The sequence below is a fragment of the Poeciliopsis prolifica genome, unplaced genomic scaffold (assembly GCF_027474105.1).
Source record: "Poeciliopsis prolifica strain line A6 unplaced genomic scaffold, Auburn_PproV2 SCAFFOLD010, whole genome shotgun sequence".
Taxonomy (NCBI): Eukaryota; Metazoa; Chordata; class Actinopteri; order Cyprinodontiformes; family Poeciliidae; genus Poeciliopsis; species Poeciliopsis prolifica.
This window is the reverse complement of record NW_026562385.1, coordinates 10,061,247-10,074,408: the sequence shown is the minus strand read 5'-3', so window position 1 is coordinate 10,074,408 and position 13,162 is coordinate 10,061,247. Positions and strand designations below refer to the sequence as shown.

The following is a 13,162-nucleotide window of genomic DNA, read 5'->3' as shown; positions in this document are numbered from 1 at the left end:
ATCTCAGTTACAAAATCTCCCACACCATCATCACTGAACCATCAGCTGACAAAACCATGGTCTGGTCATATTGTCTGTGGTCTTACTCATATGGTCCAACTAAAATAATTTAGTAAAACCACTTAGTATTTCCCACTCTCTTTTGGTGTACCCCAAGGCTCTGTGCTTGGACCTCATCATTACTTGGCCCGATCTGCACAGTTTTCCATAAATGATATTTATGGGGATGTGGGCAACACCCGTCCGTGTCCATTAAGGGTGTTCGCCATGGCAAATTTAATAAATGAAGAAAACAATAGGTTCCATCAGTATGCAGATACAGAATTATATTTCTTTCTAACTCTTGAATATCTTCAGTCAGTTCTTGATTGCATATAGGGCATGACGCATCTTTTTTTAAATTAAAGAAATGTAGATACTTCTCCTCAAAGGTCTGAAAAATCAGCCAGGAGCTTAGAACTGAAAAGTATTTAAATAAAACTTTAAGCTTTATTTGACATTTTGAAAATATATTTATCTAATGGAAGCAGGCCAATTAAAAAAACAAACAAAAAACAAACAAACATGTTTTTTGATCAAAAGTTTGGGTGCTAATAAGGTAGCTTTTTGTCCTAATTTATTTCACAACACTGCAATAAAATCACTTTTTTCGCATCGTGAGTCACGTGATCAACAAGTGGACATTACTAGTGGCGGAAACAGGAGTAGCAGGAAGCAGACGACAAGAAGTGATTGGAAGATGATGGCGCGGCTTGTTTTTTTAATGACTTAAAAATCACTTTAATGGTGAAAAAAACCTCATTTGTGTGTAATTTTAATCTGCGTTTCTTATTTAATGGAAACATGGCAATTGCAAAACTGTTTGATACAGAACAACAGGAAACTAGCATTGACCAAACTGGGGACCTAAATACTGTCCAGGGAGTCATTTGTGCAAGAACCGCTACTGTTTGTTATTGTGTGACTTTTTAGATGGTTTGAAGACGTCTCACTTGATTTTCATTTTAATACTGGCCTTACAGTGCGACTCTTAGGAATTGCTACAGGTAGAAAAAGAGAGCAGTGCAATGAATGTCATTATTTTACGAACGCTGCATTCTATACTCGTCATCTAAAGTGACGGAGCGGCAATTTCGACAGAGCAAACATTTACCGACAGGGCCGGTGGACGACGCCGCGCCTGTGGAGACAAAGCATCTCGCATTTTGGCGTGTGCGTATCTGGGTTTGTAAAGGAAAATAAGAAAACCTTATTGCTTCTGCCAAACCAGATCGCTTGATCCGTCTTGGGAGTGAACGCTGCGCCTCGCTGGCAACCTCCCGGTGATTACGGTTACCGTGTGTGTAGGAGTGTGTGCAGAGAAAACCAAGAATTTTCATGTCAGGTGAAATCTTCTCTTTCACACAAACACACACACACACACACGCACGCAAAACATCTTAACGCTTTCAATCGCTCGCTCTGCCATCTCCTCCTCACTTTCCCTGTGACTGTTTCCATGGTAACCTTGCATCAAAACCATGCACAAGTTACATATGATGATATGCAAAAAAAAAAAAAAAAAAGATAAAGAGCAAAACGAGTGGACGTGACTTTAAAGTGATTATTTGTAATGCTAATCGGTCCGTCTGTAACTCGGGTGTCTCGTACGATGCGTCTCTGTAATTTGACTTCCTGTATTAAATATTGATATTTTCCAATAGGCTCTTATGATCTGAATCTTCCCATCTCATGCAGCCCCATGTGCCCGGCTGAGAGCCCCCGTCCTGTAGAGTCCTGGCACCGGTACAAAGTGCACAGAATCTGCTGCATAAATCATAAGCCATTTACAAAATGACTCGACATCATGGCAGCTTTAATCTTTACTGGGGGGGAAAGAGAGAAACAGAAACAAGCGATACATTCATTCAGGCCCTACATTTAAGCCTGTGTGTGTGTGTGTGTGTGTGTGTGTGTGTGTGTGTGTGTGTGTGTGTGTGTGTGTGTGTGTGTGTGTGTGTGTACATCTCCGACAGCAGTGAAACACAAGCATAAATGTGTTGCCATGGCACCCACAACCACTGTGATTTCTGAGCCAATATGTGGCCGTTGCTGTGGCAACGGTAATCTCGCAGAGGGTGGGAACGAGACGAAGTGAGAGGGGGGGGGGGGCATGGGGGATGGGGGGGGGGGGGGGAGGGTTGGGGGGGAGTGGGCGGTGCTTACTGCTGCACTGCAATGCACTAGAGGTGGGAATTATGGGCTGAAAGTTTTATTATGACGTTTTGTTGTTCTATTGTGAAACCATAAAAGTGACAATAAAAACTATTGATTAGGTCTTTTTAGGTGACTGTGTGGCTGTGACTGCATCATAGACCCACAAACACAGATATCGCTCCTGAAAAACATTCCTCTTTGCTTCTTTAGGACACCAGTCGCATAAAGACGTGTGACTCGTATCGCCAAACTGCACACACTACATACTTTCAACTGTATTGACATTTATTGTGGAGAAAATCCTGAAAATGCAGACACATTTGGGGGTTTTTTTAAGCGTCATTCATTTTAATTTAGTGATGCTTATTACATTGTTATGATGAAATATTTAGTGTGATACATAATAAACACACCTCATCCGCTTCTCGTTGTGTGACCAGGTGCGTCGTCTTAACAAAATTTTGCTGGACGACAAAATTGACGCAAATATGACTGCAATAACGATGACAGACCATTTTCAAGTAATGTAATGGCAAATTCATAATAACGCAAGAGCACATTAAGATCAATAAACTTTAAGCTCTAATGAACATTCAACACTGGAACTGGAAGACATTTTAAGTATCAAAAATACATTAAAAACAACAGAAACAACACAGAAAATGAATTATGAAGTTCTTCAAAACAAGGACCTAGTTGAGACCAACGACTGAAGACTTTTATCATCCAGTTTTGGTAGAACGAGAGACAGAAAAAGAAGAAAACAATAAATCATACAAATGGAAATCAATGAGTTTGTTTTAGTTTTTGGTGTGTTTAATTTATTGTTTATAGCGACATGCCAGCGTGTGGCTACAGACTTGACAGTAAAGCACGACCTGAGCAGAGGGACTTAAACAAAGCCAGACCTGGACAGCATGTTGAACTTCACCAGAAGAAACGCAGACAGAAAGATCCAGCGAAAGGATTCCTACCGCCTTCTTTTGTCTGAGATCACTGCCAATCATGTGTTCACGTTATGTGCAAAAAAGACAATAAGAGGAAGCCACACGTCCCCCCCAGCAACCAGACCTGGTGTTTTCAGAGCGCGTCTCGGCTGTGCCGTCCCCACCTGGCTGGCTCAAAGCCAGCGTCAATTCATCCCCAAAAGTTCTTGAGCAAAACTCGCACAAAAACAAAACAAAAAAACAAACAAAAAGTTAAGAACTCGTCGGACTGCGAGAGCAACGCAGACGTTTCCCGCGTGGGCCTGACACAGATAGGTTTCAGCACATGTTCTGCCGTGAATAATGGAGGAGTCGCGTGAAATATTGATAAGTCAGTTTTAATAAATTAACCGCAGCATCAATTAGTCATGAATTACACTCCTTAGCAATTATTGTAGTATTGGATTTGCAAAAAGTGGGGGGAAGGGGGAATAATAAAGTCCAACGTGAAGGATGATTAAAATTACCCATATGGTGTTGTGGCATATTGTGCAGTGTACACACATGGGGTGTACAGTGTGAATGGGAGACGAGGTGCGACGTTGTTTCGTGTGTGAACGGGGTTGTACTCTCAAGTGTGCACACAGACTTGATGCATAAACACTCTAAAAACACAGTTTAACTTGGGAGCTGAGTGACGGATAATTCACATTTCCTCACATGTTGAACTTTTCCATGTTTATGTCATCTTGCCACCACAAGCTTCAAAAGTATTTGTTAGGATTTAATGCGAAAGAGCCACAGAAAGTAGTGCGTAATCAAAAGGGTAAATTTACATGTAAAAATCTGAAAAGTGTGGCTTGCATTTTGCACTCCTCTGAGGTAACGGGGCTCCTTCTGAAAGCGATTTGTGTTGAACTTTCACCAGCTGTGCTCAGGTTTTTACCCATTATTTACAAAATAACTCAAGCTCAGTCCGATTGTTACATCCCAAATAATCAGGGTTTAGGATTTGACATAAACCCTCAATTGGGTCTAGATCTGTGCTTTGACTGGGCCATTCTGACGTATGAAAATGTCCTGCTGGAATTCAAACGTCTCTCTGCCCGGTGTTTCACTCCATCCATCTTCCCACCAACACTGATCGTGTTTATTGTCCTTGATTTTAAAAAAAGAAGAAAAGAAAGCATCCCAACAGCATGATGCTGCCGCCTCCAACTTGAAACAACAACTCTGCGACTTTTCCATAAAGAAGAGACTTGAATCTTTGCGATTTCTGGATTCAGCTTGTTGCATTTTACTTCATTTGGGGGCTTCAGTCTAAAGGAGGATGAAAACAAATGCATGCCGCACTTTTCAGATTTTTTGCCGGCAAACGCTCTAAAAACCATTCAGCGTTTTTCTTACATTTTAAGGTTAACCTGAAATCCAAATGAAATAAAACATTTTATGGCATGATGTAAAAAATCTGGTATAAACACTATACTGTGAGGCATTAGTCATGGCTCCATTCACAATCAAAAACAAAACCCTACTTCTATTTTGTTTGGTTCACAATTTTAACAGGTAGAGCCAAAGACGACAGAGCAGCTACTAGAACCGAGACACATGGCTTTGATTTGATTTATTTTTGGAAAATGATGCGTCGTGCTAAATTAAAATTCATTACGGCGACAAACTACCCGAAAACGGGACCTCTTAAAGTGATTGGGTTAACATCCTTGAAAAGAGGAGACAACCTGAGGCACTGCTTGTCTTTTTAAACTCCTATTTCAGAGTATTTTGGAACGAAACCTGCCTAACATATGCACAGGAAAACAAATGAGGAACCTTTTTAAGCCCGCAGCAGAGACAACTAAATAATGCAGCTCAGAAAAAGTAGGGCTGTGCAAGAAAATGACTTTTTTTTTTAGACAAACAGAGCTTGTTTAAACAAAGTTTTCAAACTGTATTACGCCCTGTAAAGAAAGCTGACTGGAGATTTATTTTTTATTTTTTGGTGGTATGGACTTTTTCTCTATGCTCCATGGGAATTGAACATACTGCCTTCAAAATTCAGCTAACTAGTAAACAGAGTCCACCTGCGTGTAATTTAGTCTGAGTGTAAATACAGATGTTCTGTAAGGACTACGGAGGAAAAACAAATCAAACCAGAATCGGTCCGTCCCTGGAGAAAACCCGCTCAGCAAAATACTTGGAGACATTCCATTTTTGATTTTTACATGTCCTCTGTGGTCTGACCTGGCTGCCGCAAACTAAGTGGTCTTTTGTAAATAACTGCTCAATTTACATAAACAAATATTTTCACAGACACCTTCGTTTGGTGACCGTGAGAGCACATTAGTGTGCAGGAAGGCCAAGAATCTTGTTATTTTATGGAAGCAAAGAACTTTAGGAGAAAGGCAATAGCAGGTGGCATAAATTAGACTCAAAACCAGTTTCTAAAGTGGTTTAAAGGCTTCTTATTAAAGGCTTCTGGAAGTTTTTTTATTGATATTTTCTGACTGAAGCAGTTTTTGCAGTATGTTCCTACGACTTCTCTCAGATTACGTTAATATAACTTGTGCAAAACCATGCCTTTAAGGCCAAGGTTTGCGGTGTGTACAGTTGGACCAAATAGCTACACTATGACAAACTAGATCAACAGATCAGGAAAGAGATTAAGAAATGAATAGCGAGGACGAGAGAAGTAGCTCTGCTATGCTAGCTTGACTTTGACAACCTTAACATGTGGATGTCCGGTGGAATTCTGTGTGTTTGGGTTCAGTTAAAAAATAAAACAAAGGTGACTTAAACACATCGACTCAGTGGAGCAGGGGTTTAAATGAGCTAATCAACCACGGCTCTGTTTTTAATTAGATAATAGGAGCAGTAGCTAATCTACCACAGCGATCACTTAATAATCGCAAAATAAACATCAAGTCAAAAAACATGAAGCTGCAGCTGAATGTTCTGTTCTTTGTTTGGGAAAATTATTGTTATTATGACTATTATTATTATTACTTCCATTACTATTATTTAAAAAAAAAACAACAACAATAACAACAACAATATATTATATTATTACTATTACTGTTACTAGGTTTCAAGTATTCAAGGATTTTTTATAGTCATACAACCTTGAGAGTTTGTGGTACAAAATTTGTACTCGGGTCCCAGAAAAAGAAATTCACTACACTAAAAAATTAAATTCATAAATAATAAAATAAAATCAATAAATAAACAGGTGAAAAATAAAGTAAATGAAGTGATATATGTGTAGTTATGTGTCTGTGTGTAAATAAGCTCTGAGGAGAAGCTGCATTTGGTGCAGCTTGAGTTCAGCAGTCTGACAGCTGAAGGGAAGAAACTGTTCGTCAGCCTGGTGGGTTTTGCTCTGGATGCTTCTCAGCCTCCTGCCTGAGGGGAGTGGCCGGACCCCCCTGTGTGCAGGATGGGTGGAGTCCTTCATGATGAGGAGCGCCCGCCTCCTGCATCATGCTGTGGAGAGGTCTGAGGTGGTGGGAATAGGTGGCTTCCTTGCCTTCAAGCTGGGCCAATGCGCCGGCTCGCCTCCCCCTCTTCTGTGTCCGGGCACAACATTTCCTATTGACCATTGCTCCTTGCACCCTGCCGCGCCAGTCCGTTGGTCTGAGGAGCCACTGTCCCCCAAGTGCGGATTTCAGCTTCGGTGATAAATCAACAGCCGAATTGTCTCCATTGGCCATCAGTTCGTACCTCAGGTTGTACTTGAAGTTGTTGCTGAACTCTTTTCAAAAGCAGCCTCACAGATGTTAAAATACGGCTCAATCACTAATGCTAATAATTGTAATTGTTATTGATATAAATAATTATTATGAAAATAATCTTAATTAATATACGAAAGAACTTCCCCAACCGGGGAAGCCGGCTTCTGAGAACAATCATTTTGATCCTTCCTCAGAATCCTCAGCCGGGGAAGTCTTGCTTCCCCGGCTTCCCAGCCCGGGAAGTAACCGGCTTTGCAGCCTGGGAAGTAGCCGGCTTCCCAGCCCGGGAAGTAGCCGGCTTTGCAGCCCGGGAAGTAACCGGCTTTGCAGCCTGGGAAGTAGCCGGCTTCCCAGCCCGGGAAGTAGCCGGCTTTGCAGCCCGGGGGAGGCTCCCCTAGAGCTTCCCCCGGCTGATCAAAAAGATTGTTCTCAGAGAAGCAAACTTCCCAGCCGGGGAACCTGGCTTCTCAGCCGGGGAACGTTCAAAGAGAAAAGAATCGAAAAGATCGAACTCAGAGACAGTTCTCTTGTCCTGAGAGCGACTTCTCTCTGAATCACTACCAGGAAATAGGTGCCACAAACCTTATTCATTCCGGTGGTCACATATCCATCGCCAAAACCCAGGGGAAAAATAATGCTAACTAATATCTCTGCCATACTAACAATTCTTGCAAGACACAGTGTTGAAGTTCGAAGAGCTGCTCAGATGTGAACTGATGTTTTGAAATGCAAGCATTCATAACTTCAGAAGTTCTTTGGTCTATTTATGTCACAGGTGAGGACACAGCGACAATGAGGTCACTGAAGTTCTTAGGCTTCTGCTCATTGTTATGGAAATGATTGGATCAGTTATGCATAACCTAAACTACTGTATTAATCTTTTGCAACAGCATCACCAAATAATTTGAGGTGGAAGTGAAGGACGGGAGTATTGAACAGAGCGAAGAATAGTTTTTCAAAGTTGTTATATATCTATATATCTATGTATCGATTGATAGTTGAAATCCATGAATACTTGAGCCCCCTCTAAAACAACTATGACCACCAAATACACTTTAATAATTAGCTCGTTAATTTGCGGGAATAAGTCATTCACAACAAACAAATAGGACAAATATATTTCATTAACCTTTTAACAAACAAATGGCTGCTACAGTGATAATTAGTATATCAAATTAAATTAATTGTCTAATTTTTTTTTTTAATAGTTTGGTGCTCTTTGGCATCTTGCTTTGAACTCAGGCTTTTCCTCTATCAAACATGCCATTTATTTTTGTTTCTCATTCAGAGAGACTTTCTCCAAAATAACAAGCTTTTTCTTTCCTCCGCTGTTGAAAACCCAGTGCAGCATCTGGTTTGAGGCGATTCCTCTGGATCCTGCTGGAGATGTGCTGTTATCTTAACAGTGCTCTTCGGCTCCTCCCATCAGTCTGCGGTTTCTCATACTGAGGTCCTCACACCAAATCTCAGACCCAGCATGACTGATACCTGCTGGCCACCAACTGGTGAGTCCGTCGTGAAATCAACATACTGGAGCTAAGACTAACATCGAAGGGTCACATCGTCAATATAGTTAATGTCTTTCACTCAGTGAGAGATTTCATGAAATTAAAGAACTTTCAGTAATATTATAATCTATGTATTATGTACAGTGCTTTCTGTACAAAAAAACCTGATTTCCCAAAAAACGGGATGAAAATGCTGATATTATTTAATCATTTCCAATAATGCTGAAATTTATTGCGAAGATATAGAAACATCACACACACGCGCACACGGTAGGACGTCTGGGAAACCAGAAAAGTCAAATCAAAGAGCCTTTTAAATTGAAAACACACAGAGGTGAGATCATAAAGTGTAAAGACAGCTTTACTTTACTGACCAGTTAATAATAATAATAATAATAATAACAATAATAATAGCTTTTTTAATTAGCTTATATATATGTAGGTATCTGTGAGGTAGTGTTTTTTTCTTCAAGGTTGACCCGCACCCGGAACAGTGACATTTACTCCCCAAAAAGGAAAGCTGTGTTAGTGGGATGTTACCAGTGGAAGGACAACCAGGGGGCCGTTACTCAGGAGCTCCAGGGAATCTGTCTCACCATTAGTGCCAGAGTTTGCGGTGTACAATTCCCTGTCTGTGTCACCACCAAATGAGTCCAGCCAGACCAACACAGACTCGAGTAAGCATTTCATCACAAACTCTTTTCCCACCTTTGATAACAGTTTTCTCTCTCTCAGCTTCATCAGAACTGGAGATTATTTTGTTTGCCTGGGCGTCTAACTGCTGAGTGGATAAGACTCGCACAACATGGTATCGATGAAGCCTCTATATACACCCTTTCCCGAGCGAGACACCTCCAGGTAACGCTCAGGTTAATGATGGACTGGAAACCGGCATTCACCCAATTGCTATGGAATTTGTTGGAGAACTAACGGGGATTTTTTTGTTGCCAGTCGCAGCCACTCTCAAAGGAAACGTTTGTCCAGATTTTACAAGCTCTTTCAGGCTCTAACGAAAACAACGGTCAGCTCTGAGTTCTCAACCGTGTCTGACGCGTTCTGAGCAGAATCTCAGCGCAGTGGTGAAAGGGACGGGACAATCAACCCCATTGGCCGATGGAATATCAGACCACACCAGCCGCTGGTTGCCCATTCCATCAGTAAAAACAATCATTAAAGGCCTATTTCACAGTTTTTAAAGATTTTTAGCACTTTTTGATGTATATTTCTGAGTAAAACAAAACATAAAACCTATTTATACTTTTTAATCTTGTAAAAAAAAGACATTAAATTAACATCATTAACTTTTTCTTTTGTTTTTAACACTGCGTTATAATGACCTTTTGGACAAACTGGTGGCTATGATGTCTTTGACTCAACTGTCTGACTTACAGAACAAATTTCCCCAGTCAGGTTAGTTTGTTCAAAGACAGTGCGATCGTCATCTGTACCGTCTTGTAAAGTCAAGTCAAAGTCTGTGGTTCCACAAATTTCTGTCGCTTGTCCAAAGCAAACCTCCCCAGCCGGGTCAGTTTGTTCTTTGGGAACGGATGAAAATTTGTTCCAGAAGAAATCATCCTGAGAGCCATTTTCCTCTGAGTCGTTTCCAGGAAAGAAATGGTCACACGCTTTCTTCATTCCTGTGGTGACTGGGTATCCAAGCCCAAAACGGATTGGGAAAACAAAAGAGACTCACGTTTTTGAAATGCTAAACATCCTTATGAGACACAAAATCGAATCTCAAAGAACGGTTTGGATCCTAACTGAGGTATTGAGATTAGAGCGTTCAATTTAAACAACAAACAGAGACGCAGAGTGAAAAGGTAGAGGTGGGTTTGAGTTGATCACCTGTCCAGGTTCTTCAGGTAATTTCTGAACATTTAATAATCGAGAAAATTGAACTAATAAAGTCATTCGTTTACTGGTATACACCATTCACAGCAAATATCAAACAGGACAAATAGATTTCATAAAGTATTAAAACAACTGGCTCTTACAGAGATTATTATGTGAAATTAAATCAATTGGAAGAAACTGCATTAGGGTTTCCATCAATTTAATATGTGCTATCACTGACTATTTTCACATATAAAATATGTTTGTGTCATGTGGCACATCTTAGCCAGCTGCTGAGAGAAAAATTACATCTTGGCCTCATAAAGTTTGGGCATCGCTGATCTATAGTTTTTCTTATCTCTGCTCTTCAGGGTTCAGCCAATCAGTGACAAGGGGAGTGAATGGCACTTCCAGATTGGCTGCTTTACAAACACTAGTATCATTGCATAGCAAACTAATAGGATTATTAAATGGAGTCGACATCTGAAGTCCTCCATCCATGCTCAAAAAAGTAGATTTTAAAATTCAGTTGGTAAAAATTTCTGATTTTTTTAGATGAGTAAAATTGAATAATAGCTGGGATTCAACAAAATAACACGTTCACCTATGATTTAATCAAGGCACGTGTCAAACCAGGAAGACGCAGGTTATCGATGAGTAAGAGTTTTATTATTCATGAATGGATTGCACAACAGGACTGAGAGCCAGCTGCCAGCTGTACAAAAGGTAAAACTGATCTGTTGATGATTATATGAGAAATTACAGAGGAAGAGAAGTGTCTTTTGAACATGTCTATATTGGAGGAAACGATAGAGTGAAGGACATTTAGGGACAGACAGATTAAAGTATTAAAGTTCAGATAATAAAAGACATGAGGATGGATGATAGGGGGAAAAGAAGACAGGAAAAAAAAGACAAGCTTTCTTGACCTAGTTCCAATTATACTCCTCAACTCCCCAAAAAAGAAATGCCACCTTTCAAACTCCTCCCACTGATCTGCTCCATAAAAACACAGCCAAATGTTCTGATCCAGACTCAGACATGGGGGGAAAACAAAAAAGCCAAGACAAACAAACGCACAAAGACATCTGAGGAAACAGAGGCGCACACTCATCCCTCTGCTCCGCCGGGTCAACATGCTGCCTCGGAGCGATCTGCACCCACAAACACACACAGACACACAGACACACACACACACACACGCACACGCACACACACACACACACACACACACACACACACACACACGCACACACACACACACACACACACACACGCACACACGCGCACACACAGATGCTCCGCTGAAAGCTTACCGGGGGCCACGCGAGTTCAAACCCGTCCACAGAGCTTAAAAGCTCTTGACGCCTTTCCAACTCCGAGCTCATCTGGAACCTGTCCACGCCTGGCAAGGTCAGGGCCGCCGTTGTCACACTCACGATTCTCGTGCTGTTGTGTATTGCTCACAAGTGATTTCCGCCACCATCTTTTTCTGTCTCTGCGAGCTTTCGCCTTCGTTTTTCTTCTTCTTTGCTGCTATCTTCTTTTGTCAGGTGGGTGCTGTGGCGTTAGCTGGAATGTCACGGCGCTGGCTACGAAGGACTTCATTTACTTAGTGCCGTCATATGTCCTTCTCTTGTAAATGCTGAGCAAGGCAGAGAGCGCGCCATCGGTGTAAGTCGACCAGATGACAAAAACCACTCGGCAGATCGTTCAACGTAACTGGGTGAGGATTACAAATCCAGAGCATCGATAACTCCATGAACATATTCAATCAAGTCATAATCCAAATGGGAAACGAATGTAAAGCCATGCAAAATCTTAGTGACTTGAGCTTATTATGAAAAGGCTTAAAATAAATGTAGCTTTTATTGCTGCAGCACAATCACTGAAACAAACAGATAAAAGCTAAAAGGGAGTTAATTTCTGTCAAAAAACTCTAGATTTTTTTAACATATTTGCAAGAAAAAAATCTGGACAACCTGATAATTATTCAAGATTAAAGGCATAAGTTTACAATATGAACTTCGATGTTCTTTGACAATGTGAAATCAAACATGTACATGAAAAACTGATGATGAAATTACACACTTGTGACAAAAAAATGCTTAGGTCCTTTACATTAGGACTGAAGTGGTAACTTTAGGAAATAAACATCAGGATATGAAAGTGTCAGCGGTACATCAGGGCTCTTTTATTGTATCAGAACGACATTTCACCAGTAAGGCCTTGGACGGGGAAAGGTGAAGAAGAAGACTGAAGAAGAAGCTTCAACAAGCTGGGTGTACCATGTATGCACCCAGATGCATATCTCCTCTGGCTACTGCTAATGACAATAAAGAAAATATAAAAACACATTTCCAGAGCTCCCAGTTGGAGAAGTGCAGCATCATGAGATCATAAAGTCTCCATAGCAGCCACCAGCATCTACAGGCCTACTGATTGTAGAGTTTGCCAAACTCTTCTTCAGATTGTGTTGTGTGAATGGAGAATCGGTGACTACAAGCCACAACACAAATCAGAATCTAGAAACATTAAAAGAACATACCTACCCTAAAAACTAAATACAGAATACCAAATGTGACAAAACCAGAACCAATCAAAACACCGAGCTAAAGTTCAAACCTTTGTCACTCTTTGCTTTATGGATTCAGACTTTCTGTGAGAGATTATGGTGCTGCAGCAAAAGATTAATATACATTTAGGTCTTTTTACGCATTCTTCATCAGGGAAATCATTAAATGTGACAGACAATATATGAATTATTCTCCACATTATAAGCTGCATATTACATGTAGAAACAGAACCAGGTCAAACAGACGGTTAATTTTAATTTAGAGGTTTCAATGAAACAGGAGGGCTTAAGATCTTCTCCAAACTGAAGGTGACCAACAACTGTGTCTTTCTAAGACGAGTAACCAATGAGTGTGGAAAATTCATAGCACCATTAGAAAGAGACGTCCATGTGTTT

The 13,162-nt window shown here is 40.7% G+C and overlaps 1 protein-coding gene across 2 annotated transcripts in view; it reads right to left on the bottom strand.

Moving 5' to 3' along the window:
* LOC129363377 (glutamate receptor ionotropic, NMDA 2B-like) overlaps positions 1 to 13,162 on the bottom strand; it is a 159,217-nt gene that overhangs the window by 42,038 nt on the left and 104,017 nt on the right. The window lies entirely within an intron of this gene.